Source organism: Pseudophryne corroboree, unplaced genomic scaffold (genome assembly GCF_028390025.1).
Source record: "Pseudophryne corroboree isolate aPseCor3 unplaced genomic scaffold, aPseCor3.hap2 scaffold_142, whole genome shotgun sequence".
In the NCBI taxonomy this organism is placed as follows: domain Eukaryota; kingdom Metazoa; phylum Chordata; class Amphibia; order Anura; family Myobatrachidae; genus Pseudophryne; species Pseudophryne corroboree.
The window spans coordinates 1,222,954-1,247,995 of NW_026968046.1; the positions used below are offsets into that span (position 1 = coordinate 1,222,954).

The 25,042-nt window shown below is 49.1% G+C and overlaps 35 non-coding genes and 3 pseudogenes across 35 annotated transcripts; 5 read left to right on the top strand and 33 right to left on the bottom strand.

Moving 5' to 3' along the window:
* Positions 1–690: 690 nt before the first annotated feature.
* On the bottom strand, positions 691–853 carry LOC134996455 (U1 spliceosomal RNA). The gene has a single exon (XR_010199145.1). It is a non-coding gene; the product is annotated as a U1 spliceosomal RNA (small nuclear RNA).
* A 152-nt stretch (positions 854–1,005) lies between these two features.
* LOC134996328 (U1 spliceosomal RNA) lies at positions 1,006–1,169 on the bottom strand. Its single transcript, XR_010199030.1, has one exon. It is a non-coding gene; the product is annotated as a U1 spliceosomal RNA (small nuclear RNA).
* Positions 1,170–1,843: 674 nt separating this feature from the next.
* LOC134996389 (U1 spliceosomal RNA) lies at positions 1,844–2,006 on the bottom strand. The gene has a single exon (XR_010199089.1). It is a non-coding gene; the product is annotated as a U1 spliceosomal RNA (small nuclear RNA).
* A 152-nt stretch (positions 2,007–2,158) lies between these two features.
* LOC134996297 (U1 spliceosomal RNA) lies at positions 2,159–2,322 on the bottom strand. Its single transcript, XR_010198999.1, has one exon. It is a non-coding gene; the product is annotated as a U1 spliceosomal RNA (small nuclear RNA).
* Positions 2,323–2,996: 674 nt separating this feature from the next.
* On the bottom strand, positions 2,997–3,159 carry LOC134996456 (U1 spliceosomal RNA). Its single transcript, XR_010199146.1, has one exon. It is a non-coding gene; the product is annotated as a U1 spliceosomal RNA (small nuclear RNA).
* A 152-nt stretch (positions 3,160–3,311) lies between these two features.
* LOC134996340 (U1 spliceosomal RNA) lies at positions 3,312–3,475 on the bottom strand. The gene has a single exon (XR_010199041.1). It is a non-coding gene; the product is annotated as a U1 spliceosomal RNA (small nuclear RNA).
* A 670-nt stretch (positions 3,476–4,145) lies between these two features.
* LOC134995922 (U1 spliceosomal RNA) lies at positions 4,146–4,308 on the bottom strand. The gene has a single exon (XR_010198635.1). It is a non-coding gene; the product is annotated as a U1 spliceosomal RNA (small nuclear RNA).
* Positions 4,309–4,460: 152 nt separating this feature from the next.
* On the bottom strand, positions 4,461–4,624 carry LOC134996112 (U1 spliceosomal RNA). The gene has a single exon (XR_010198819.1). It is a non-coding gene; the product is annotated as a U1 spliceosomal RNA (small nuclear RNA).
* A 671-nt stretch (positions 4,625–5,295) lies between these two features.
* On the bottom strand, positions 5,296–5,459 carry LOC134996470 (U1 spliceosomal RNA). The gene has a single exon (XR_010199161.1). It is a non-coding gene; the product is annotated as a U1 spliceosomal RNA (small nuclear RNA).
* A 152-nt stretch (positions 5,460–5,611) lies between these two features.
* On the bottom strand, positions 5,612–5,775 carry LOC134996517 (U1 spliceosomal RNA). The gene has a single exon (XR_010199205.1). It is a non-coding gene; the product is annotated as a U1 spliceosomal RNA (small nuclear RNA).
* Positions 5,776–6,469: 694 nt separating this feature from the next.
* LOC134996525 (U1 spliceosomal RNA) lies at positions 6,470–6,611 on the bottom strand (annotated as a pseudogene).
* A 152-nt stretch (positions 6,612–6,763) lies between these two features.
* On the bottom strand, positions 6,764–6,927 carry LOC134996029 (U1 spliceosomal RNA). The gene has a single exon (XR_010198737.1). It is a non-coding gene; the product is annotated as a U1 spliceosomal RNA (small nuclear RNA).
* A 671-nt stretch (positions 6,928–7,598) lies between these two features.
* On the bottom strand, positions 7,599–7,762 carry LOC134996472 (U1 spliceosomal RNA). The gene has a single exon (XR_010199163.1). It is a non-coding gene; the product is annotated as a U1 spliceosomal RNA (small nuclear RNA).
* Positions 7,763–7,914: 152 nt separating this feature from the next.
* LOC134996530 (U1 spliceosomal RNA) lies at positions 7,915–8,078 on the bottom strand. The gene has a single exon (XR_010199206.1). It is a non-coding gene; the product is annotated as a U1 spliceosomal RNA (small nuclear RNA).
* A 694-nt stretch (positions 8,079–8,772) lies between these two features.
* Positions 8,773–8,914, bottom strand: LOC134996526 (U1 spliceosomal RNA; annotated as a pseudogene).
* Positions 8,915–9,066: 152 nt separating this feature from the next.
* LOC134996040 (U1 spliceosomal RNA) lies at positions 9,067–9,230 on the bottom strand. The gene has a single exon (XR_010198748.1). It is a non-coding gene; the product is annotated as a U1 spliceosomal RNA (small nuclear RNA).
* A 671-nt stretch (positions 9,231–9,901) lies between these two features.
* LOC134996473 (U1 spliceosomal RNA) lies at positions 9,902–10,065 on the bottom strand. Its single transcript, XR_010199164.1, has one exon. It is a non-coding gene; the product is annotated as a U1 spliceosomal RNA (small nuclear RNA).
* Positions 10,066–10,217: 152 nt separating this feature from the next.
* On the bottom strand, positions 10,218–10,381 carry LOC134996541 (U1 spliceosomal RNA). Its single transcript, XR_010199216.1, has one exon. It is a non-coding gene; the product is annotated as a U1 spliceosomal RNA (small nuclear RNA).
* A 694-nt stretch (positions 10,382–11,075) lies between these two features.
* LOC134996527 (U1 spliceosomal RNA) lies at positions 11,076–11,217 on the bottom strand (annotated as a pseudogene).
* Positions 11,218–11,369: 152 nt separating this feature from the next.
* LOC134996051 (U1 spliceosomal RNA) lies at positions 11,370–11,533 on the bottom strand. The gene has a single exon (XR_010198759.1). It is a non-coding gene; the product is annotated as a U1 spliceosomal RNA (small nuclear RNA).
* Positions 11,534–12,204: 671 nt separating this feature from the next.
* On the bottom strand, positions 12,205–12,367 carry LOC134996444 (U1 spliceosomal RNA). The gene has a single exon (XR_010199134.1). It is a non-coding gene; the product is annotated as a U1 spliceosomal RNA (small nuclear RNA).
* Positions 12,368–12,519: 152 nt separating this feature from the next.
* On the bottom strand, positions 12,520–12,683 carry LOC134996303 (U1 spliceosomal RNA). Its single transcript, XR_010199005.1, has one exon. It is a non-coding gene; the product is annotated as a U1 spliceosomal RNA (small nuclear RNA).
* A 615-nt stretch (positions 12,684–13,298) lies between these two features.
* LOC134996488 (U1 spliceosomal RNA) lies at positions 13,299–13,461 on the bottom strand. The gene has a single exon (XR_010199179.1). It is a non-coding gene; the product is annotated as a U1 spliceosomal RNA (small nuclear RNA).
* Positions 13,462–13,614: 153 nt separating this feature from the next.
* LOC134996139 (U1 spliceosomal RNA) lies at positions 13,615–13,778 on the bottom strand. The gene has a single exon (XR_010198845.1). It is a non-coding gene; the product is annotated as a U1 spliceosomal RNA (small nuclear RNA).
* A 671-nt stretch (positions 13,779–14,449) lies between these two features.
* Positions 14,450–14,612, bottom strand: LOC134996514 (U1 spliceosomal RNA). The gene has a single exon (XR_010199203.1). It is a non-coding gene; the product is annotated as a U1 spliceosomal RNA (small nuclear RNA).
* Positions 14,613–14,764: 152 nt separating this feature from the next.
* LOC134996216 (U1 spliceosomal RNA) lies at positions 14,765–14,928 on the bottom strand. The gene has a single exon (XR_010198922.1). It is a non-coding gene; the product is annotated as a U1 spliceosomal RNA (small nuclear RNA).
* A 615-nt stretch (positions 14,929–15,543) lies between these two features.
* LOC134996561 (U1 spliceosomal RNA) lies at positions 15,544–15,706 on the bottom strand. The gene has a single exon (XR_010199234.1). It is a non-coding gene; the product is annotated as a U1 spliceosomal RNA (small nuclear RNA).
* Positions 15,707–15,858: 152 nt separating this feature from the next.
* On the bottom strand, positions 15,859–16,022 carry LOC134996335 (U1 spliceosomal RNA). The gene has a single exon (XR_010199036.1). It is a non-coding gene; the product is annotated as a U1 spliceosomal RNA (small nuclear RNA).
* Positions 16,023–16,694: 672 nt separating this feature from the next.
* LOC134996546 (U1 spliceosomal RNA) lies at positions 16,695–16,857 on the bottom strand. Its single transcript, XR_010199221.1, has one exon. It is a non-coding gene; the product is annotated as a U1 spliceosomal RNA (small nuclear RNA).
* A 152-nt stretch (positions 16,858–17,009) lies between these two features.
* LOC134996140 (U1 spliceosomal RNA) lies at positions 17,010–17,173 on the bottom strand. Its single transcript, XR_010198846.1, has one exon. It is a non-coding gene; the product is annotated as a U1 spliceosomal RNA (small nuclear RNA).
* Positions 17,174–17,844: 671 nt separating this feature from the next.
* Positions 17,845–18,007, bottom strand: LOC134996515 (U1 spliceosomal RNA). Its single transcript, XR_010199204.1, has one exon. It is a non-coding gene; the product is annotated as a U1 spliceosomal RNA (small nuclear RNA).
* A 152-nt stretch (positions 18,008–18,159) lies between these two features.
* LOC134996200 (U1 spliceosomal RNA) lies at positions 18,160–18,323 on the bottom strand. The gene has a single exon (XR_010198905.1). It is a non-coding gene; the product is annotated as a U1 spliceosomal RNA (small nuclear RNA).
* Positions 18,324–18,994: 671 nt separating this feature from the next.
* LOC134996575 (U1 spliceosomal RNA) lies at positions 18,995–19,157 on the bottom strand. The gene has a single exon (XR_010199247.1). It is a non-coding gene; the product is annotated as a U1 spliceosomal RNA (small nuclear RNA).
* Positions 19,158–19,301: 144 nt separating this feature from the next.
* Positions 19,302–19,417, top strand: LOC134995958 (U5 spliceosomal RNA). The gene has a single exon (XR_010198668.1). It is a non-coding gene; the product is annotated as a U5 spliceosomal RNA (small nuclear RNA).
* Positions 19,418–19,687: 270 nt separating this feature from the next.
* On the top strand, positions 19,688–19,803 carry LOC134995948 (U5 spliceosomal RNA). The gene has a single exon (XR_010198657.1). It is a non-coding gene; the product is annotated as a U5 spliceosomal RNA (small nuclear RNA).
* A 286-nt stretch (positions 19,804–20,089) lies between these two features.
* On the top strand, positions 20,090–20,205 carry LOC134995963 (U5 spliceosomal RNA). Its single transcript, XR_010198673.1, has one exon. It is a non-coding gene; the product is annotated as a U5 spliceosomal RNA (small nuclear RNA).
* A 278-nt stretch (positions 20,206–20,483) lies between these two features.
* Positions 20,484–20,599, top strand: LOC134995995 (U5 spliceosomal RNA). The gene has a single exon (XR_010198705.1). It is a non-coding gene; the product is annotated as a U5 spliceosomal RNA (small nuclear RNA).
* A 275-nt stretch (positions 20,600–20,874) lies between these two features.
* Positions 20,875–20,990, top strand: LOC134996076 (U5 spliceosomal RNA). Its single transcript, XR_010198784.1, has one exon. It is a non-coding gene; the product is annotated as a U5 spliceosomal RNA (small nuclear RNA).
* Positions 20,991–25,042: the final 4,052 nt, after the last annotated feature.

Sequence of the window (25,042 nt, forward strand, 5' to 3'; positions counted from 1 at the left end):
TATGCAAAATAAGTATGATTTGGGATAGAGCTGGGGAGGGCCGCTGCTCAGGCACATCTCTGTCAAGTTAAGGAGATTCAACTGAGGCAGCACAAGGGAACTCTCATCTGGGGACAACAACTGCAGGGAGAACACATATTTTCAGATGAACATGGGAGGGCAGAAGGCTGCCTAATACTGAAGCACCCCCAAACAACAAACCAAATGCAACAACTAGTGCAAGCATTCCTTGGGGAAGGCCTGCCGCAGATGGATTTGCATATGGTGATGTCATCCAAGCAGTGGGTCAAAGTTGGCTTCAACCCTCGTCTGCATATGAAAACAGAAAAGGGGCGTGCAGGGCATGGTGGCCTTTTGCGGCGCTTGACTGACCCCTAGTTTGCATTAAACACCTCCACCCTCCTTCGGTGTGGGGCTCATGTTGGCTATGCCCCAGCCCCTGAAGCATTCAAGCTGATTTCTTGCAGCAGCTGGGCACTGTAACAGCTCCAGAGCTGCTCTGTAAGGCACGTAAAAGGGTGTGGGCCCTGCAGCACTACCTGTAGTTTGCATTGTGCATTGGAAGGCACAAAGTAAGCAGACGGGAGGAGAAGTCAGGATAGTGCACAAGGGTATAGAAGGAAGCGGCTGAAGAAAAGAGAAGTGGAAACAGACAGCAAACTAGGCTGGAGAGAGACCTGAGACAAAGAGATCTGAATTATACGAGAGCCGACCAGGGGAAACACAAATTATGCAGTCAAGTTTCCCACATTTGGGGAAATCGCAGGAGCAGCACACCCAGAGTACAATGGGTGAGCCTTGCCCTGGGAGAAGCACCTTCATGATCATAGTATCTCACCTGGCAGGTAAGTAGGAGTTGGTCTAGAGCTGGGGAGGGTTGCTGCTCGGGTACCCCCCTGTAAAGTGAAGGAGATCCAACTGAGGCAGCACAAGGGAACTCTCGAAAGAAGAACAAGGCTAAAGGAAAATCTGAGACAAAGAAATCTGACTTTTACCAGAGCTGACCAGAAGAAATCACAAACACAGCCTCCCACTACCACAAATAATGCAGTCAAGTTTCCCACATTTGGGGAAATCACAGGGGTCAGCATACCCAAAATGCAATGAATGAACCTCACCCTGGGAGAAAAATCTTCATGACCATGGTATCTCCTATGCAAAATAAGTATGATTTGGAATAGGGCTGGGGAGGGCCGCTGCTCATGTACATCTCTATCAAGTAAAGGAGATTCAACTGAGGCAGCACAAGGGAACTCTCATCTGGGGACAACAACTGCAGGGAGAACATATATTTTCAGATGAACATGGGAGGGCAGAAGGCTGCCTAATACTGAAGCACCCCCAAACAACAAACCAAATGCAACAACTAGTGCAAGCATTCCTGGGGGAAGGCCTGCCGCAGATGGATTTGCATATGGTGATGTCATCCAAGCAGTGGGTCAAAGTTGGCTTCAACCCTCGTCTGCATATGAAAAGAGAAAAGGGGCGTGCAGGGCATGGTGGCCTTTTGCGGCGCTTGGCTGACCCCTAGTTTGCATTAAACACCTCCAACCTCCTTTGGTGTGGGGCTCATGTTGGCTATGCCCCAGCCCCTGAAGCATTCAAGCTGATTTCTTGCAGCAGCTGGGCACTGTAACAGCTCCAGAGCTGCTCTGTAAGGCAAGTAAAAGGGTGTGGGCCCTGCAGCACTACCTGTAGTTCGCATTGTGCGTTGGAAGGCACAAAGTAAGCAGACAGGAGGAGAAGTCAGGATAGTGCGCAAGGGCATAGAAGGGAGCGGCTCAAGAAAAGAGAAGTGGAAACAGACAGCAAACTAGGCTGGAGAGAGACCTGAGACAAAGAGATCTGAATTATACGAGAGCCGACCAGGGGAAACACAAATTATGCAGTCAAGTTTCCCACATTTGGGGAAATCGCAGGGGCAGCACACCCAGAGTGCAATGGGTGAGCCTTGCCCTGGGAGAAGCACCTTCATGATCATAGTATCTCACCTGGCAGGTAAGTAGGAGTTGGGCTAGAGCTGGGGAGGGTCTCTGCTCGGGCACCCCCCTGTCAAGTGAAGGAGATCCAACTGAGGCAGCACAAGGGAACTCTCGAAAGAAGAACAAGGCTAGAGGAAGATCTGAAACAAAGAAATCTGACTTTTACCAGAGCTGACCAGAGGAAAACACAAACACAGTCCCCCACTACCACAAATAAAGCAGTCAAGTTTCCCACATTTGGGGAAATCACAGGGGTCAGCATACCCAGAATGCAATGAATGAACCTCACCCTGGGAGAATAATCTTCATGACCATGGTATCTCCTATGCAAAATAAGTATGATTTGGGATAGAGCTGGGGAGGGCCGCTGCTCAGGCACATCTCTGTCAAGTTAAGGAGATTCAACTGAGGCAGCACAAGGGAACTCTCATCTGGGGACAACAACTGCAGGGAGAACACATATTTTCAGATGAACATGGGAGGGCAGAAGACTGCCTAATACTGAAGCACCCCCAAACAACAAACCAAATGCAACAACTAGTGCAAGCATTCCTGGGGGAAGGCCTGCCGCAGATGGATTTGCATATGGTGATGTCATCCAAGCAGTGGGTCAAAGTTGGCTTCAACCCTCGTCTGCATATGAAAACAGAAAAGGGGCGTGCAGGGCATGGTGGCCTTTTGCGGCGCTTGTCTGACCCCTTGTTTGCATTAAACACCTCCACCCTCCTTCGGTGTGGGGCTCATGTTGGCTATGCCCCAGCCCCTGAAGCATTCAAGCTGATTTCTTGCAGGAGCTGGGCACTGTAACAGCTCCAGAGCTGCTCTGTAAGGCAAGTAAAAGGGTGTGGGCCCTGCAGCACTACCTGTAGTTTGCATTGTGCATTGGAAGGCACAAAGTAAGCAGACGGGAGGAGAAGTCAGGATAGTGCACAAGGGTATAGAAGGGAGCGGCTGAAGAAAAGAGAAGTGGAAACAGACAGCAAACTAGGCTGGAGAGAGACCTGAGACAAAGAGATCTGAATTATACGAGAGCCGACCAGGGGAAACACAAATTATGCAGTCAAGTTTCCCACATTTGGGGAAATCGCAGGAGCAGCACACCCAGAGTACAATGGGTGAGCCTTGCCCTGGGAGAAGCACCTTCATGATCATAGTATCTCACCTGGCAGGTAAGTAGGAGTTGGGCTAGAGCTGGGGAGGGTCGCTGCTCGTGTACCCCCCTGTAAAGTGAAGGAGATCAAACTGAGGCAGCACAAGGGAACTCTCGAAAGAAGAACAAGGCTAAAGGAAAATCTGAGACAAAGAAATCTGACTTTTACCAGAGCTGACCAGAGGAAAGCACAAACACAGTCTCCCACTACCACAAATAATGCAGTCAAGTTTCCCACATTTGGGGAAATCACAGCGGTCAGCATACCCAAAATGCAATGAATGAACCTCACCCTGGGAGAAAAATCTTCATGACCATGGTATCTCCTATGCAAAATAAGTATGATTTGGAATAGGGCTGGGGAGGGCCGCTGCTCATGCACATCTCTGTCAAGTAAAGGAGATTCAACTGAGGCAGCACAAGGGAACTCTCATCTTGGGACAACAACTGCAGGGAGAACATATATTTTCAGATGAACATGGGAGGGCAGAAGGCTGCCTAATACTGAAGCACCCCCAAACAACAAACCAAATGCAACAACTAGTGCAAGCATTCCTGGGGGAAGGCCTGCCACAGATGGATTTGCATATGGTGATGTCATCCAAGCAGTGGGTCAAAGTTGGCTTCAACCCTCGTCTGCATATGAAAATAAAAAAGGGGTGTGCAGGGCATGGCGGCCTTTTGCGGCGCTTGGATGACCCCTAGTTCGCATTAAACACCTCCACCCTCCTTCGGTGTGGGGCTCATGTTGGCTATGCCCCAGCCCCTGAAGCATTCAAGCTGATTTCTTGCAGCAGCTGGGCACTGTAACAGCTCCAGAGCTGCTCTGTAAAGCAAGTAAAAGGGTGTGGGCCCTGCAGCACTACCTGTAGTTTGCATTGTGCGTTGGAAGGCACAAAGTAAGCAGACGGGGAAGTCAGGATAGTGCACAAGGGCATAGAAGGGAGCGGCTCAAGAAAAGAGAAGTGGAAACAGACAGCAAACTAGGCTGGAGAGAGACCTGAGACAAAGAGATCTGAATTATACGAGAGCCGACCAGAGGAAACACAAATTATGTAATCAAGTGTCCCACATTTGGGGAAATCTTAGGAGCAGCACACCCAGAGTGCATTGGGTGAGCCTTGCCCTGGGAGAAGCACCTTCCTGATCATAGTATCTCACCTGGCAGGTAAGTAGGAGTTGGGCTAGAGCTGGGGAGGGTCGCTGTTCGGGCACCCCCCTGCCAAGTGAAGGAGATCCATCTGAGGCAGCACAAGGAAACTCTCGAAAAAAGAACAAGGCTAGAGGAAGATCTGAGACAAAGAAATCTGACTTTTACCAGAGCTGACCAGAGGAAAGCACAAACACAGTCCCCCACTACCACAAATAATGCAGTCGAGTTTCCCACATTTGGGGAAATCACAGGGGTCAGCATACCCAGAATGCAATGAATGAACCTCACCCTGGGAGAACAATCTTCATGATAATGGTATCTCCTATGCAAAATAAGTATGATTTGGGATAGGGCTGGGGAGGGCCGCTGCTCAGGCACATCTCTGTCAAGTAAAGGAGATTCAACTGAGGCAGCACAAGGGAACTCTCATCTGGGGACAACAACAGCAGGGAGAACACATATTTTCAGATGAAAATGGGAGAGCAGAAGGCTGCCTAATACTGAAGCACCCCCAAACAACAAACCAAATGCAACAACTAGTACAAGCATTCCTGGGAAAAGGTCTGCAGAAGACGGATTTGCATACGGTGATGTCATCCAAGCAGTGGGCCAAGGTTGGCTGGAACCCTCATCTGCATATGAAAAGAGAAAAGGGTTATGCAGGGCATGGCGGCCTTTTGCGGTGCTTGGATGACCCTTAGTTCGCATTAAACACCTCCACCCTCCGTCGGTGTGGGGCTCATGTTGGCTATGCCCCAGCCCCTGAAGCATTCAAGCTGATTTCTTGCAGCAGCTGGGCACTGTAACAGCTCCAGAGCTGCTCTGTAAGGCAAGTAAAAGGGTGTTGGCCCTGCAGCACTACCTGTAGTTTGCATTGTGCGTTGGAAGGCACAAAGTAAGCAGACAGGAGAAGTCAGGAGAGTGCACAAGGGCATAGAAGGCAGGGGCTCAAGAAAAGAGAAGTGGAAACAGACAGCAAACTAGGCTAAAGAGAGACCTGAGACAAAGAGATCTGAATTATACGAGTAGCCGACCAGAGGAAACACAAATTATGCAATCAAGTGTCCCACATTTGGGGAAATCGTAGGAGCAGCACACCCAGAGTGCAATGGGTGAGCCTTGCCCTGGGAGAAGCACCTTCCTGATCATAGTATCTCACCTGGCAGGTAAGTAGGAGTTGGGCTTGAGCTGGGGAGGGTCGCTGCTCGGGCACCCCCCTGTCAAGTGAAGGAGATCCAACTGAGGCAGCACAAGGAAACTCTCAAAAAGAGAACAAGGCTAGAGGAAGATCTGAGACAAAGAAATCTGACTTTTACCAGAGCTGACCAGAGGAAAGCACAAACACAGTCCCCCACTACCACAAATAATGCAGTCGAGTTTCCCACATTTGGGGAAATCACAGGGGTCAGCATACCCAGAATGCAATGAATGAACCTCACCCTGGGAGAACAATCTTCATGACCATGGTATCTCCTATGCAAAATAAGTATGATTTGGGATAGGGCTGGGGAGGGCCGCTGCTCAGGCACATCTCTGTCAAGTAAAGGAGATTCAACTGAGGCAGCACAAGGGAACTCTCATCTGGGGACAACAACTGCAGGGAGAACACATATTTTCAGATGAACATGGGAGAGCAGAAGGCTGCCTAATACTGAAGCACCCCAAACAACAAACCAAATGCAACAAATAGTACAAGCATTCCTGGGGGAAGGTCTGCAGAAGACGGATTTGCATACGGTGATGTCATCCAAGCAGTGGGCCAAAGTTGGCTGGAACCCTCATCTGCATATGAAAAGAGAAAAGGGGTATGCAGGGCATGGCGGCCTTTTGCGGCGCTTGGATGACCCTTAGTTCGCATTAAACACCTCCACCCTCCGTCGGTGTGGGGCTCATGTTGGCTATGCCCCAGCCCCTGAAGCATTCAAGCTGATTTCTTGCAGCAGCTGGGCACTGTAACAGCTCCAGAGCTGCTCTGAAAGGCAAGTAAAAGGGTGTGGGCCCTGCAGCACTACCTGTAGTTTGCATTGTGCGTTGGAAGGCACAAAGTAAGCAGACAGGAGGAGAAGTCAAGAGAGTCCACAAGGGTATAGAAGGGAGGGGCTCAAGAAAAAAGAAGTGGAAACAGACAGCAAACTAGGCTGGAGAGAGACCTGAGACAAAGAGATCTGAATTATATGAGAGCCGACCAGGGGAAACACAAATTATGCAGTCAAGTTTCCCACATTTGGGGAAATCGCAGGGGCAGCACACCCAGAGTGCAATGGGTGAGCCTTGCCCTGGGAGAAGCACCTACATGATCATAGTATCTCACCTGGCAGGTAAGTAGGAGTTGGGCTAGAGCTGGGGAGGGTCGCTGCTCGGGCACCCCCCTGTCAAGTGAAGGAGATCCAACTGAGGCAACACAAGGGAACTCTCGAAAGAAGAACAAGGCTAGAGGAAGATCTGAGACAAAGAAATCTGACTTTTACCAGAGCTGACCAGAGGAAAGCACAAACACAGTCCCCCACTACCACAAATAATGCAGTTGAGTTTCCCACATTTGGGGAAATCACAGGGGTCAGCATACCCAGAATGCAATGAATGAACCTAACCCTGGGAGAACAATCTTCATGACCATGGTATCTCCTATGCAAAATAAGTATGATTTGGGATAGGGCTGGGGAGGGCCGCTGCTCAGGCACATCTCTGTCAAGTAAAGGAGATTCAACTGAGGCAGCACAAGGGAACTCTCATCTGGGGACAACAACTGCAGGGAGAACACATATTTTCAGATGAACATGGGAGGGCAGAAGGCTGCCTAATACTGAAGCACCCCCAAACAACAAACCAAATGCAACAACTAGTAAAAGCATTCCTGGGAGAAGGTCTGCAGAAGACGGATTTGCATACGGTGATGTCATCCAAGCAGTGGGCCAAAGTTGGCTGGAACCCTCATCTGCATATGCAAAGAAAAAAGGGTTATGCAGGGCATGGCGGCCTTTTGCGGTGCTTGGATGACCCCTAGTTCGCATTAAACACCTCCATTCTCCTTCGGTGTGGGGCTCATGTTGGCTATGCCCCAGCCCCTGAAGTATTCAAGCTGATTTCTTGCAGCAGCTGGGCACTGTAACAGCTCCAGAGCTGCTCTGTAAGGCAAGTAAAAGGGTGTGGGCCCTGCAGCACTACCTGTAGTTCGCATTGTGCGTTGGAAGGCACAAAGTAAGCAGACAGGAGAAGTCAGGAGAGTGCACAAGGGCATAGAAGGCAGGGGCTCAAGAAAAGAGAAGTGGAAACAGACAGCAAACTAGGCTAAAGAGAGACCTGAGACAAAGAGATCTGAATTATACGAGTAGCCGACCAGAGGAAACACAAATTATGCAATCAAGTGTCCCACATTTGGGGAAATCGTAGGAGCAGCACACCCAGAGTGCAATGGGTGAGCCTTGCCCTGGGAGAAGCACCTTCCTGATCATAGTATCTCACCTGGCAGGTAAGTAGGAGTTGGGCTTGAGCTGGGGAGGGTCGCTGCTCGGGCACCCCCCTGTCAAGTGAAGGAGATCCAACTGAGGCAGCACAAGGAAACTCTCAAAAAGAGAACAAGGCTAGAGGAAGATCTGAGACAAAGAAATCTGACTTTTACCAGAGCTGACCAGAGGAAAGCACAAACACAGTCCCCCACTACCACAAATAATGCAGTCGAGTTTCCCACATTTGGGGAAATCACAGGGGTCAGCATACCCAGAATGCAATGAATGAACCTCACCCTGGGAGAACAATCTTCATGACCATGGTATCTCCTATGCAAAATAAGTATGATTTGGGATAGGGCTGGGGAGGGCCGCTGCTCAGGCACATCTCTGTCAAGTAAAGGAGATTCAACTGAGGCAGCACAAGGGAACTCTCATCTGGGGACAACAACTGCAGGGAGAACACATATTTTCAGATGAACATGGGAGAGCAGAAGGCTGCCTAATACTGAAGCACCCCAAACAACAAACCAAATGCAACAAATAGTACAAGCATTCCTGGGGGAAGGTCTGCAGAAGACGGATTTGCATACGGTGATGTCATCCAAGCAGTGGGCCAAAGTTGGCTGGAACCCTCATCTGCATATGAAAAGAGAAAAGGGGTATGCAGGGCATGGCGGCCTTTTGCGGCGCTTGGATGACCCTTAGTTCGCATTAAACACCTCCACCCTCCGTCGGTGTGGGGCTCATGTTGGCTATGCCCCAGCCCCTGAAGCATTCAAGCTGATTTCTTGCAGCAGCTGGGCACTGTAACAGCTCCAGAGCTGCTCTGAAAGGCAAGTAAAAGGGTGTGGGCCCTGCAGCACTACCTGTAGTTTGCATTGTGCGTTGGAAGGCACAAAGTAAGCAGACAGGAGGAGAAGTCAAGAGAGTCCACAAGGGTATAGAAGGGAGGGGCTCAAGAAAAAAGAAGTGGAAACAGACAGCAAACTAGGCTGGAGAGAGACCTGAGACAAAGAGATCTGAATTATATGAGAGCCGACCAGGGGAAACACAAATTATGCAGTCAAGTTTCCCACATTTGGGGAAATCGCAGGGGCAGCACACCCAGAGTGCAATGGGTGAGCCTTGCCCTGGGAGAAGCACCTACATGATCATAGTATCTCACCTGGCAGGTAAGTAGGAGTTGGGCTAGAGCTGGGGAGGGTCGCTGCTCGGGCACCCCCCTGTCAAGTGAAGGAGATCCAACTGAGGCAACACAAGGGAACTCTCGAAAGAAGAACAAGGCTAGAGGAAGATCTGAGACAAAGAAATCTGACTTTTACCAGAGCTGACCAGAGGAAAGCACAAACACAGTCCCCCACTACCACAAATAATGCAGTTGAGTTTCCCACATTTGGGGAAATCACAGGGGTCAGCATACCCAGAATGCAATGAATGAACCTAACCCTGGGAGAACAATCTTCATGACCATGGTATCTCCTATGCAAAATAAGTATGATTTGGGATAGGGCTGGGGAGGGCCGCTGCTCAGGCACATCTCTGTCAAGTAAAGGAGATTCAACTGAGGCAGCACAAGGGAACTCTCATCTGGGGACAACAACTGCAGGGAGAACACATATTTTCAGATGAACATGGGAGGGCAGAAGGCTGCCTAATACTGAAGCACCCCCAAACAACAAACCAAATGCAACAACTAGTAAAAGCATTCCTGGGAGAAGGTCTGCAGAAGACGGATTTGCATACGGTGATGTCATCCAAGCAGTGGGCCAAAGTTGGCTGGAACCCTCATCTGCATATGCAAAGAAAAAAGGGTTATGCAGGGCATGGCGGCCTTTTGCGGTGCTTGGATGACCCCTAGTTCGCATTAAACACCTCCATTCTCCTTCGGTGTGGGGCTCATGTTGGCTATGCCCCAGCCCCTGAAGTATTCAAGCTGATTTCTTGCAGCAGCTGGGCACTGTAACAGCTCCAGAGCTGCTCTGTAAGGCAAGTAAAAGGGTGTGGGCCCTGCAGCACTACCTGTAGTTCGCATTGTGCGTTGGAAGGCACAAAGTAAGCAGACAGGAGAAGTCAGGAGAGTGCACAAGGGCATAGAAGGCAGGGGCTCAAGAAAAGAGAAGTGGAAACAGACAGCAAACTAGGCTAAAGAGAGACCTGAGACAAAGAGATCTGAATTATACGAGTAGCCGACCAGAGGAAACACAAATTATGCAATCAAGTGTCCCACATTTGGGGAAATCGTAGGAGCAGCACACCCAGAGTGCAATGGGTGAGCCTTGCCCTGGGAGAAGCACCTTCCTGATCATAGTATCTCACCTGGCAGGTAAGTAGGAGTTGGGCTTGAGCTGGGGAGGGTCGCTGCTCGGGCACCCCCCTGTCAAGTGAAGGAGATCCAACTGAGGCAGCACAAGGAAACTCTCAAAAAGAGAACAAGGCTAGAGGAAGATCTGAGACAAAGAAATCTGACTTTTACCAGAGCTGACCAGAGGAAAGCACAAACACAGTCCCCCACTACCACAAATAATGCAGTCGAGTTTCCCACATTTGGGGAAATCACAGGGGTCAGCATACCCAGAATGCAATGAATGAACCTCACCCTGGGAGAACAATCTTCATGACCATGGTATCTCCTATGCAAAATAAGTATGATTTGGGATAGGGCTGGGGAGGGCCGCTGCTCAGGCACATCTCTGTCAAGTAAAGGAGATTCAACTGAGGCAGCACAAGGGAACTCTCATCTGGGGACAACAACTGCAGGGAGAACACATATTTTCAGATGAACATGGGAGAGCAGAAGGCTGCCTAATACTGAAGCACCCCAAACAACAAACCAAATGCAACAAATAGTACAAGCATTCCTGGGGGAAGGTCTGCAGAAGACGGATTTGCATACGGTGATGTCATCCAAGCAGTGGGCCAAAGTTGGCTGGAACCCTCATCTGCATATGAAAAGAGAAAAGGGGTATGCAGGGCATGGCGGCCTTTTGCGGCGCTTGGATGACCCTTAGTTCGCATTAAACACCTCCACCCTCCGTCGGTGTGGGGCTCATGTTGGCTATGCCCCAGCCCCTGAAGCATTCAAGCTGATTTCTTGCAGCAGCTGGGCACTGTAACAGCTCCAGAGCTGCTCTGAAAGGCAAGTAAAAGGGTGTGGGCCCTGCAGCACTACCTGTAGTTTGCATTGTGCGTTGGAAGGCACAAAGTAAGCAGACAGGAGGAGAAGTCAAGAGAGTCCACAAGGGTATAGAAGGGAGGGGCTCAAGAAAAAAGAAGTGGAAACAGACAGCAAACTAGGCTGGAGAGAGACCTGAGACAAAGAGATCTGAATTATATGAGAGCCGACCAGGGGAAACACAAATTATGCAGTCAAGTTTCCCACATTTGGGGAAATCGCAGGGGCAGCACACCCAGAGTGCAATGGGTGAGCCTTGCCCTGGGAGAAGCACCTACATGATCATAGTATCTCACCTGGCAGGTAAGTAGGAGTTGGGCTAGAGCTGGGGAGGGTCGCTGCTCGGGCACCCCCCTGTCAAGTGAAGGAGATCCAACTGAGGCAACACAAGGGAACTCTCGAAAGAAGAACAAGGCTAGAGGAAGATCTGAGACAAAGAAATCTGACTTTTACCAGAGCTGACCAGAGGAAAGCACAAACACAGTCCCCCACTACCACAAATAATGCAGTTGAGTTTCCCACATTTGGGGAAATCACAGGGGTCAGCATACCCAGAATGCAATGAATGAACCTAACCCTGGGAGAACAATCTTCATGACCATGGTATCTCCTATGCAAAATAAGTATGATTTGGGATAGGGCTGGGGAGGGCCGCTGCTCAGGCACATCTCTGTCAAGTAAAGGAGATTCAACTGAGGCAGCACAAGGGAACTCTCATCTGGGGACAACAACTGCAGGGAGAACACATATTTTCAGATGAACATGGGAGGGCAGAAGGCTGCCTAATACTGAAGCACCCCCAAACAACAAACCAAATGCAACAACTAGTAAAAGCATTCCTGGGAGAAGGTCTGCAGAAGACGGATTTGCATACGGTGATGTCATCCAAGCAGTGGGCCAAAGTTGGCTGGAACCCTCATCTGCATATGCAAAGAAAAAAGGGTTATGCAGGGCATGGCGGCCTTTTCCGGTGCTTGGATGACCCCTAGTTCGCATTAAACACCTCCATTCTCCTTCGGTGTGGGGCTCATGTTGGCTATGCCCCAGCCCCTGAAGTATTCAAGCTGATTTCTTGCAGCAGCTGGGCACTGTAACAGCTCCAGAGCTGCTCTGTAAGGCAAGTAAAAGGGTGTGGGCCCTGCAGCACTACCTGTAGTTCGCATTGTGCGTTGGAAGGCACAAAGTAAGCAGACAGGAGAAGTCAGGAGAGTGCACAAAGGCATAGACGGCAGGGGCTCAAGAAAAGAGAAGTGGAAACAGACAGCAAACTAGGCTGGAGAGAGACCTGAGACAAAGAGATCTGAATTATACAAGCGCCGACCAGGGGAAACACAAATTATGCAGTCAAGTTTCCCACATTTGGGGAAATCGCAGGAGCAGCACACCCAGAGTGCAATGGGTGAGCCTTGCCCTGGGAGAAGCACCTTCATGATCATAGTATCTCACCTGGCAGGTATGTAGGAGTTGGGCTAGAGCTGGGGAGGGTCGCTACTCGGGTACCCCCCTGTCAAGTGAAGGAGATCAAACTGAGGCAGCACAATGGAACTCTCGAAAGAAGAACAAGGCTAGAGGAAGATCTGAGACAAAGAAATCTGACTTTTACCAGAGCTGACCAGAGGAAAACACAAAAACAGTCCCCCACTACCACAAATAATGCAGTTGAGTTTCCCACATTTGGGGAAATCACAGGGGTCAGCATACCCAGAATGCAATGAATGAACCTCATCCTGGGAGAACAGTCTTTATGACCATGGTATCTCCTATGCAAAATAAGTATGATTTGGGATAGGGCTGGGGAGGGCCGCTGCTCAGGCACATCTCTGTCAAGTAAAGGAGATTCAACTGAGGCAGCACAAGGGAACTCTCATCTGGGGACAACAACTGCAGGGAGAACACATATTTTCAGATGAACATGGGAGGGCAGAAGGCTGCCTAATACTGAAGCACGCCCAAACAACAAACCAAATGCAACAACTAGTACAAGCATTCCTGGGGGAAGGTCTGCAGAAGACGGATTTGCATACGGTGATGTCATCCAAGCAGTGGGCCAAAGTTGGCTGGAACCCTCATCTGCATATGAAAAGAGAAAAGGGGTATGCAGGGCATGGCGGCCTTTTGCGGCGCTTGGATGACCCTTAGTTCGCATTAAACACCCCCACCCTCCTTCGGTGTGGGGCTCATGTTGGCCATGCCCCAGCCCCTGAAGCATTCAAGCTGATTTCTTGCAGCAGCTTGGCACTGTAACAGCTCCAGAGCTGCTCTGTAAGGCAAGTAAAAGGGTGTGGGCCCTGCAGCACTACCTGTAGTTTGCATTGTGCATTGGAAGGCACTTAAGAAAAGAGAAGTGGAAACAGACAGCAAACTAGGCTGGAGAGAGACCTGAGACAAAGAGATCTGAATTATACGAGAGCCGACCAGGGGAAACACAAATTATGCAGTCAAGTTTCCCACATTTGGGGAAATCGCAGGAGCAGCACACCCAGAGTGCAATGGGTGAGCCTTGCCCTGGGAGAAGCACCTACGTGATCATAGTATCTCACCTGGCAGGTAAGTAGGAGTTGGGCTAGAGCTGGGGAGGGTCGCTGCTCGGGTACCCCCCCTGTCAAGTGAAGGAGATCCAACTGAGGCAGCACAAGGGAATTCTCGAAAGAAGAACAAGGCTAGAGGAAGATCTGAAACAAAGAAATCTGACTTTTACCAGAGCTGACCAGAGGAAAGCACAAACACAGTCCCCCACTACCACAAATAATGCAGTTGAGTTTCCCACATTTGGGGAAATCACAGGGGTCAGCATACCCAGAATGCAATGAATGAACCTCACCCTGGGAGAACAATCTTCAAGACCATGGTCTCTCCTATGCAAAATAAGTATGATTTGGGATAGGGCTGGGGAGGGCCGCTGCTCAGGCACATCTCTGTCAAGTAAAGGAGATTCAACTGAGGCAGCACAAGGGAACTCTCATCTGGGGACAACAACTGCAGGGAGAACACATATTTTCAGATGAACATGGGAGGGCAGAAGGCTGCCTAATACTGAAGCACCCCCAAACAACAAACCAAATGCAACAACTAGTGCAAGCATTCCTGGGGGAAGGCCTGCAGCAGATGGATTTGCATATGGTGATGCCATCCAAGCAGTGGGTCAAAGTTGGCTTCAACCCTCGTCTGCATATGAAAAGAGAAAAGGGGCGTGCAGGGCATGGCGGCCTTTTGCGGCGCTTGGATGACCCCTAGTTCGCATTACACACCTCCACCCTCCTTCGGTGTGGGGCTCATGTTGGCTATGCCCCAGCCCCTGAAGCATTCAAGCTGATTTCTTGCAGCAGCTGGGCACTGTAACTGCTCCAGAGCTGCTCTGTAAGGCAAGTAAAAGGGTGTGGGCCCTGCAGCACTACCTGTAGTTTGCATTGTGCGTTGGAAGGCACGAAGTAAGCAGACGGGAGAAGTCAGGATAGTGCGCAAGAGCATAGAAGGGAGCGGCTCAAGAAAAGAGAAGTGGAAACAGACAGCAAACTAGGCTGGAGAGAGACCTGAGACAAAGAGATCTGAATTATACGAGAGATGACCAAGGGAAACACAAATTATGCAGTCAAGTTTCCCACATTTGGGGAAATCGCAGGGGCAGCACAACCAGAGTGCAATGGGTGAGCCTTGCCCTGGGAGAAGCACCTTCATGATCATAGTATCTCACCTGGCAGGTAAGTAGGAGTTGGGCTAGAGCTGGGGAGGGTCACTGCTCGGGCACCCCCCTCTCAAGTGAAAGAGATCCAACTGAGGCAGCACAAGGGAACTCTCGAAAGAAGAACAAGGCTAGAGGAAGATCTGATATAAAGAAATCTGATTTTTACCAGAGCTGACCAGAGGAAAGCACAAACACAGTCCCCCACTACCACAAATAATGCAGTCGAGTTTCCCACATTTGGGGAAATCACAGGGGTCAGCATACCCAAAATGCAATGAATGAACCTCACCCTCGGAGAACAATCTTCATGAAAATGGTATCTCCTATGCAAAATAAGTATGATTTGGGATAGGGCTGGGGAGGGCCGCTGCTCAGGCACATCTCTGTCAAGTAAAGGAGATTCAACTGAGGCAGCACAAGGGAACTCCCATCTGGGGACAACAACTGCAGGGAGAACACATATTTTCAGATGAACATGGGAGGGCAGAAGGCTGCCTAATACTGAAGCACCCCCAAACAACAAACCAAATGCAACAACTAGTACAAGCATTCCTGGGGGAAGTTCTGCAGAAGACGGATTTGCATACGGTGATGTCATCCAAGCAGTGGGCCAAAGTTGGCTGGAACCCTCATCTGCATATGAAAAGAGAAAAGGGGTATGCAGGGCATGGCGGCCTTTTGCGGCGCTTGGATGACCCTTAGTTCACATTAAACACCCCCACCCTCCTTCGGTGTGGGGCTCATGTTTGCTATGCCCCAGCCCCTGAAGCATTCAAGCTGATTTCTTGCAGCAGCTGGGCACTGTAACAGCTCCAGAGCTGCTCTGTACGGCAAGTAAAAGGGTGTGGGCCCTGCAGCACTACCTGTAGTTTGCATTGTGCATTGGAAGGCACTTAAGAAAAGAGAAGTGGAAACAGACAGCAAACTAGGCTGGAGAGAGACCTGAGACAAAGAGATCTGAATTATACGAGAGCCGACCAGGGGAAACACAAATTATGCAGTCAAGTTTCCCACATTTGGGGAAATCGCAGGAGCAGCACACCCAGAGTGCAATGGGTGAGCATTGCCCTGGGAGAAGCACCTACGTGATCATAGTATCTCACCTGGCAGGTAAGTAGGAGTTGGGCTAGAGCTGGGGAGGGTCGCTGCTCGGGTACCCCCCTGTCAAGTGAAGGAGATCCAACTGAGGCAGCACAAGGGAATTCTCGAAAGAAGAACAAGGCTAGAGGAAGATCTGAGACAAAGAAATCTGACTTTTACCAGAGCTGACCAGAGGAAAACACAAACACAGTCCCCCACTACCACAAATAATGCTGTCGAGTTTCCCACATTTGGGGAAATCACAGGGGTCAGCATACCCAGAATGCAATGAATGAACCTCACACTGGGAGAATAATCTTCATGACCATGGTATCTCCTATGCAAAATAAGTATGATTTGGGATAGGGCTGGGGAGGGCCGCTGCTCAGGCACATCTCTTTCAAGTAAAGGAGATTCAACTGAGGCAGCATAAGGGAACTCTCATCTGGGGACAACAACTGCAGGGAGAACACATATTTTCAGATGAACATGGGAGGGCAGAAGGCTGCCTAATACTGAAGCACCCCCAAACAACAAACCAAATGCAACAACTAGTGCAAGCATTCCTGGGGGAAGGCCTGCAGCAGATGGATTTGCATATGGTGATGTCATCCAAAGCAGTGGGTCAAAGTTGGCTTCAACCCTCGTCTGCATATGAAAAGAGAAAAGGGGCGTGCAGGGCATGGCGGCCTTTTGCGGCGCTTGGATGACCCCTAGTTCGCATTAAACACCTCCACCCTCCTTCGGTGTGGGGCTCATGTTGGCTATGCCCCAGCCCCTGAAGCATTCAAGCTGATTTCTTGCAGTAGATGGGCACTGTAACTGCTCCAGAGCTGCTCTGTACGGCAAGTAAAAGGGTGTGGGCCCTGCAGCACTACCTGTAGTTTGCATTGTGCATTGGAAGGCACAAAGTAAGCAGACGGGAGAAGTAAGGATAGTGCGCAAGGCCATAGAATGGAGCGGCTTAAGAAAAGAGAAGTGGAAACAGACAGCAAACTAGGCTGGAGAGAGACCTGAGACAAAGAGATCTGAATTATACGAGAGCCGACCAGGGGAAACACAAATTATGCAGTCAAGTTTCCCACATTTGGGGAAATCGCAGGGGCAGCACATCCAGAGTGCAATGGGTGAGCCTTGCCCTGGGAGAAGCACCTTCATGATTATAGTATCTCACCTGGCAGGTAAGTAGAAGTTGGGCTAGAGCTGGGGAGAGTCGCTGCACGGGCACCCCCCTGTCAAGTGAAGGAGATCCAACTGAGGCAGCACAAGGGAACTCTCGAAAGAAGAACAAGGCTAGAGGAAGATCTGAAACAAAGAAATCTGACTTTTACCAGAGCTGACCAGAGGAAAGCACAAACACAGTCCCCCACTACCACAAATAATGCAGTTGAGTTTCCCACATTTGGGGAAATCACAGGGGTCAGCATACCCAGAATGCAATGAATGAACCTCACCCTGGGAGAACAATCTTCAAGACCATGGTCTCTCCTATGCAAAATAAGTATGATTTGGGATAGGGCTGGGGAGGGCCGCTGCTCAGGCACATCTCTTTCAAGTAAAGGAGATTCAACTGAGGCAGCACAAGGGAACTCTCATCTGGGGACAACAACTGCAGGGAGAACACATATTTTCAGATGAACATGGGAGGGCAGAAGGCTGCCTAATACTGAAGCACCCCCAAACAACAAACCAAATGCAACAACTAGTGCAAGCATTCCTGGGGGAAGGCCTGCAGCAGATGGATTTGCATATGGTGATGCCATCCAAGCAGTGGGTCAAAGTTGGCTTCAACCCTCGTCTGCATATGAAAAGAGAAAAGGGGCGTGCAGGGCATGGCGGCCTTTTGCGGCACTTGGATGACCCCTAGTTCGCATTACACACCTCCACCCTCCTTCGGTGTGGGGCTCATGTTGGCTATGCCCCAGCCCCTGAAGCATTCAAGCTGATTTCTTGCAGCAGCTGGGCACTGTAACTGCTCCAGAGCTGCTCTGTAAGGCAAGTAAAAGGGTGTGGGCCCTGCAGCACTACCTGTAGTTTGCATTGTGCGTTGGAAGGCACGAAGTAAGCAGACGGGAGAAGTCAGGATAGTGCGCAAGGGCATAGAAGGGAGCGGCTCAAGAAAAGAGAAGTGGAAACAGACAGCAAACTAGGCTGGAGAGAGACCTGAGACAAAGAGATCTGAATTATACGAGAGATGACCAAGGGAAACACAAATTATGCAGTCAAGTTTCCCACATTTGGGGAAATCGCAGGGGCAGCACAACCAGAGTGCAATGGGTGAGCCTTGCCCTGGGAGAAGCACCTTCATGATCATAGTATCTCACCTGGCAGGTAAGTAGGAGTTGGGCTAGAGCTGGGGAGGGTCGCTGCTCGGGCACCCCCCTCTCAAGTGAAAGAGATCCAACTAAGGCAGCACAAGGGAACTCTCGAAAGAAGAACAAGGCTAGAGGAAGATCTGATATAAAGAAATCTGATTTTTACCAGAGCTGACCAGAGGAAAGCACAAACACAGTCCCCCACTACCACAAATAATGCAGTCGAGTTTCCCACATTTGGGGAAATCACAGGGGTCAGCATACCCAGAATGCAATGAATGAACCTCACCCTGGGAGAACAATCTTCATGACCATGGTATCGCCTATGCAAAATAAGTATGATTTGGGATAGGGCTGGGGAGGGCCGCTGCTCAGGCACATCTCTGTCAAGTAAAGGAGATTCAACTGAGGCAGCACAAGGGAACTCTCATCTGGGGACAACAACTGCAGGGAGAACACATATTTTCAGATGAACATGGGAGGGCAGAAGGCTACCTAATACTGAAGCACCCCCAAACAACAAACCAAATGCAACAACTAGTGCAAGCATTCCTGGGGGAAGGCCTGCAGCAGATGGATTTGCATATGGTGATGTCATCCAAACAGTGGGTCAAAGTTGGCTTCAACCCTCGTCTGCATATGAAAAGAGACAAGGGGCGTGCAGGGCATGGCGGCCTTTTGCGGCGCTTGGATGACCCCTAGTTCGCATTACACACCTCCACCCTCCTTCGGTGTGGGGCTCATGTTGGCTATGCCCCAGCCCCTGAAGCATTCAAGCTGATTTCTTGCAGCAGCTGGGCACTGTAACTGCTCCAGAGACGCTCTGTAAGGCAAGTAAAAGGGTGTGGGCCCTGCAGCACTACCTGTAGTTTGCATTGTGCGTTGGAAGGCACGAAGTAAGCAGACGGTAGAAGTCAGGATAGTGCGCAAGGGCATAGAAGGGAGCGGCTCAAGAAAAGAGAAGTGGAAACAGACAGCAAACTAGGCTGGAGAGAGACCTGAGACAAAGAGATCTGAATTATACGAGAGCCGACCAGGGGAAACACAAATTATGCAGTCAAGTTTCCCACATTTGGGGAAAACGCAGAAGCAGCACACCCAGAGTGCAATGGGTGAGCCTTGCCCTGGGAGAAGCACCTTCATGATCATAGTATCTCACCTGGCAGGTAAGTAGGAGTTGGGCTAGAGCTGGGGAGGGTCGCTGCTCGAGCATCCCCCTGTCAAGTAAAGGAGATTCAACTGAGGCAGCACAAGGGAACTCTCATCTGGGGACAACAACTGCAGGGAGAACACATATTTTCAGATAAAAATCTTGGTCATGCTCTGGTTTCTCTTCAGAACGAACAAATCTTTCGCCTTTTACTAAAGATTTCCGTGGAGAGGAGCAAAACCGAGTTTTATCTCAATTTTTGCATGCCCCATCTTTTTGGGGTTTCTTTTATCGGTTTAAAGATAGAATGAGTGTGCTTTAATGTAAGCTCATTTGCATAGAAATGACAGTAAATGTTTGTTTCTTTTCAAACAGAACTTTCTTGACCATGCTACTTGCTTGAAAGATCTGGGAGCACATGGAATACAGTACAAACCATGCTTATAGCAAGGAGAAGACAGGTGAGAAATCTGCTTTCTTTCAAATTGGGCGCTCACTTTGATCTGAATGAGGACTGCTGGCACGGCACTCAGGCGACAGGTGGAATCTTGGTCATGCTCTGGTTTCTCTTCAGAACGAACAAATCTTTCGCCTTTTACTAAAGATTTCCGTGGAGAGGAGCAAAACTGAGTTTTATCTCAATTTTTGCATGCCCCATATTATTGGGGTTTCTTTTATCGGATTAAAGACAGAACGAGTGTGCTTTCTTGTTAGCTTTAATGTAAGTTTATTTGCATAACAATGACAATAAATGTCTGTTTCTTTTCAAGCAGAACTTTCTTGACCATACTAATTGCTTGAAAGATCTGGGAGCACATGGAAAAGAGTACAAACCATGCTTATAGCAAGGGGAAGCCTGGTGAGAAATCTGCTTTCTTTCTTTCAAATTGGGTGCTCACTTTGAGCTGAATGAGGACTGCTGGCATGGCACTCAGGCGACAGGTGGAATCTTGGTTATGCTCTGGTTTCTCTTCAGAACGAACAAATCTTTCGCCTTTTACTAAAGATTTCCGTGGAGAGGAGCAAAACTGAGTTTTATCTCAATTTTTGCATGCCCCGTCTTATTGGGGTTTCTTTTATCAGTTTAAAGATAGAACGAGTGTGCTTTAATGTAAGCACATTTGCATAGAAATGACAGTAAATGTTTGTTTCTTTTCAAACAGAACTTTCTTGACTATACTAATTGCTTGAAAGATGTGGGAGCACATGGAAAAGAGTACAAACCATGTTTATAGCAAGGGGAAGCCTGGTGAGAAATCTGCTTTCTTTCTTTCTTTCAAATTGGGTGCTCACTTTGAGCTGAATGAGGACTGCTGGCATGGCACTCAGGCGACAGGTAGAATCTTGGTCATGCTGTGGTTTCTCTTCAGAACGAACAAATCTTTCGCCTTTTACTAAAGATTTCCGTGAAGAGGAGCAAAACTGAGTTTTATCTCAATTTTTGCATGCCCCATCTTATTGGGGTTTTATTTTATCGGTTTAAAGATAGAACGAGTGTGCTTTAATGTAAGCTCATTTGCATAGAAATGACAGTCAATGTTTGTTTCTTTTCAAACAGAACTTTCTTGACCACACTAATTGTTTGAAAGATCTGGGAGCACATGGAAAAGAGTACAAACCATGTTTATAGCAAGGGGAAGCCTGGTGAGAAATCTGCTTTCTTTCATTCAAATTGGGTGCTCACTTTGAGCTGAATGAGAACTGCTGGCATGGCACTCAGGCGACAGGTGGAATCTTGGTCATGCTCTGGTTTCTCTTCAGAACTAACAAATATTTCGCCTTTTATTAAAGATTTCCGTGGAGAGGAGCAAAACTGAGTTTTATCTCAATTTTTGCATGCCCCATATTATTGGGGTTTCTTTTATCAGTTTAAAGACAGAACGAGTGTGCTTTCTTGTTAGCTTTAATGTAAGTTTATTTGCATAACAATGACAGTAAATGTTTGTTTCTTTTCAAACAGAACTTTCTTGACCATGCTACTTGCTTGAAAGATCTGGGAGCACATGGAAAACAGTACAAACCATGCAGTATCACAAGAGCCTTTATTTGATCTTTCATGAAGATAGAGCAGAATTGAGGACACGTCAACAATTTCTGCCAAAGGTGGTTCATCTTTCCACATGGTGCCTTTGGCCACTGACACCTTCGTTGAGTCAAAGTCTCTGGCTGTGGTCAGAACTTTGAAAATTTATGTCACCAGAACGGTTCAGATTAGGAAAACAGAGGCTCTGTTTGTCCTGTATGCTCCCAACAGGATTGGGTGTCCTGCTTCCATGCAGACCATTATGCGCTGAATCTGTGGTAAGATTCAGCATGCTCATTCCACGGCAGGATTGCCGTTACTGAATTAGGTGAAGACCCATTCTACTAGAAAGGTGGGTTCATCCTGGGCAGCTGGTCGGGGAGTCTCAGCATTGCAACTTTGCCGAGCAGCTATTTAGTAAACACTTTTGCTAAGTTTTACAAGTTTGATACCTTGGCTGATGATAACCTCAAGTTGGGTCATTCGGTGCTGCAGAGTCGTACGCACTCTCCCACCCGTTCAAGAGCTTTGGTATAACCCCATGGTTCTTAATGTGACCCCAGCATCCTCTAGGTCGTATGAGAAAATAGGATTTTAATACCTACCGGTAAATCCTTTTCTCTTAGTACGTAGAGGATGCTGGGCACCCGTCCCAGTCCATACTGTGTCTGCAGTTATTACTTGTGGTTATACACATGTTGTGTTACGGTTCTGGTCAGCTTTTTGCTGCAATTGTTCATGCCGTTGGCTTGTGTTCTGTTGAATGCCACGTTCTGCGGCATGCTTAAGGTGTGAGCTGGTAAGATGCTCACCTTAGTTTAACAATAAATCCTTTCCTCGAAATGTCCGTCTCCCTGGGCACAGTTCCTATAACTGGAGTCTGGAGGAGGGGCATAGAGGGAGGAGCCAGTTCACACCCTTTGAAAGTCTTAAAGTGCCCATGTCTCTTGCGGATCCCGTCTATACCCCATGGTTCTTAATGTGACCCCAGCATCCTTTACGGACTAAGAGAAAAGGATGCCCTTGTGTACTATTCTGACTTCTCCTCCCGTCTGCTTACTTTGTGCCTTCCAACGCACAATGCGAACTACAGGTGGTGCTGCAGGGCCCACACCCTTTTACTTGCCTTACAGAGCAGCTCTGGAGCTGTTACAGTGCCCAGCTGCTGCAAGAAATCAGCATGAATGCTTCAGGGGATGGGTCATGGCCAACATGAGCCCCACACCAAAGGAGGGTGGGGGTGTTTAATGCAAACTAGGGGTCATCCAAGCACTGCAAAAGGCCGCCATGCCCTGCATGCCCCTTTTCTCTTTTTATATGCAGATGAGGGTTCCAGCCAACTTTGGCCCACTGCTTGGATGACATCACCGTATGCAAATCCGTCTGCTGCAGACCTTCCCCCAGGAATGCTTGTACTAGTTGTTGGATATGGTTTGATATTTGATGGTGCTTCAGTATTAGGCAGCCTTCCGCCCTCCCATGTTCATCTGAAAAGATGTGGTCTCCCTGCAGTTGTTGTCCCCAGACGAGAGTTCCCTTGTGCTTCCTCAGTTGAATCTCCTTAACTTGACGGGGGAGGGGCTGCCCGAGCTGCCACCCTCCCCAGCCCTATCCCAACTCATACTTATTTTACATATTAGATCTCTTGATCATGAAGATTGTTCTCACAGGGTGAGGTTCATCCATTATATTTTAAAATAGGAAGGTACAAATTACATATTTGAATTGCATCTATGTGCTGGATTCAAATGCCCCCCCCCCCTTCCTTTCTCAATTGTGCCCGTCAGCAGCTATTCTAAGGTTGCTGCCAATGGGTGTGACACATTAATTTCTTCTGTGGGGTACACTGGACTCCACAAGGATTCACATTGGGGTGTAGAGTAGGATCTTGATCTGAGGCACCAACCGGCTCAAAGCTTTTGACTGTTCCCAAGATGCTCAGCGCATCCTCCTCTATAACCCCGCTTCCATGAACAGGGAGCTCAGTTTGTAGTTGGTGCCTTCAGTAGCAGGCCACTTAACAGGGGCCTGCCTCAGGCAGCCTATTCTTAGCTATTAATTTTGACAAGAAAAGAAGAACTTGTTTTATGAGAATCTACAAGGGCTGCAGCAGGCTAGGTCTAATAGACATCTTTACTGCAGCTTCATCACTCCCAGCGGCGCTGTATACTCCCGTGCCCTGGTTGCTGGGTCACTGCAGCGGAGGCTCCGGTTTCTTCCTAAGGTCAGTCACACACACACACCGCCCTTCCGGATCACGAGGCCGCTGATTAAGGGGAGCGTGGCCGTAGGGGGTGGGCCGTGTGCGCACTGGGGTGGACACTGATTACTGGGCAGCCGCTCCACTAGCCACCAGGTACAGTTAAGGAGCACAGGTCTGGGGGTTTTTCTCCTATATTAACCCAATTTTGTACTGCCCGCAGCGCATTGTGATAGGTAATAGGGCCTGATTCAGGTTGGATTGCAATCACAATAAGCGATCCAACTGCAAAAATTGCTAAGAGCATACGCATGTGCCTGCATGCGATCGCCTCTGCCTGTCAATCGGGGCAGGGGGGGAGAGTGGGGTCAGCAACACTCCATTTCCAAGTCAGGGATGGAGCAGTGCGGGGGCAAGGCTTCAAAATGGGGTCTGCAATGGAGGAGACACAGGGGGCGTGGTCACAGCGGCTGTATGACATCACATTCAGCCGCTGTGATCACAAAAATGGTGGCGGCTTCCTGCGCGCACATACAGTCTGCACCAGCAGGAGGCTACACCATTGTTTATGATCACGCTGAACTGCAGTGCGACTGCAATTACAGCATGGTCAAGAAGGGAGGTGTCATACTGGGTGGCCATGCCCTGTCACTGTGCAGGAGCCAGCACCGCTTACACACTAGTCCCCGGGTGCAGCACCCAACCCCCGGGACACCCGGAGCAACAAAATGTAGATTCAGGCCACCAGGCCACGCCCCTACCTATGAAACCATGCCTCCTTTTTACCATTGCGCTGCTTATCTGCGCGCACTGCATTACAATCTCCCTCGCCACCTCTCTGGGTGTCACCAGTGATAGTGACACCTCTGCCATGCTTGTAGCAGCTGGTCCTAAGATCTACGCCTCAAGCCCTGAGTGTTTGCCCTTGTGACTTGTTGATCATCATAGCGAAGCAGATGCTTACAGAAAACTGCAGGGGCTTAGATTGAAAATAAAAAAAATTGATGGGTATAAGGTAGAGAGGAGCGGGTTCGGTTCTCCGAGAACCGAATTCCCCACGAACTCCACGTGGTTTACACTGGTCTGAGGCAGGCTCGGTTGTTCCCGCCTGACTCGGAAAACCTGAACAAGGGAAAATGTCATCATCCCGCTGTCGGATTCTCGCGAGATTCGGATATTATATATAGAGCTGCGCGTTGCCGCCATTTTTACTCGTGCATTGAAGAGAGAGCGGAGAGGACGTGGCTATGTTCTCTCAGTGGAAATCTCAATATCAGTGCTCAGTATCAGTGGTTACTTATTGCTGCTCAGTAATACTAGTAGTGTGTCTCTCCTGCTCAGTGTCAGTTCTCAGTAGTATCCTCATCAGTGCTCAGTATCACTGCTCATTGTCTTGTGCTGCATTGTGGTGCTCAGCATACTACAGTACATTACTAATAGTCCAGTGCTGCATCTTGCTGCTCAGTGTCAGTTCTAGTATCCTCATCAGTGCTCACTATCACTGCTCATTGCATTGTGGTGTTCTGTATACTACAGTAATATAGTAACATATAGTAACATAGTTTTTGAGGTTGAATAGAGGCAAATTGCCCATCGTGTTCAACCTGTTTTAAGTTGTGATGATTCTACATACTTGCTGAATAATGTTTTATGACTAGTTAGCTACTATAACTCATGTTACCCCCG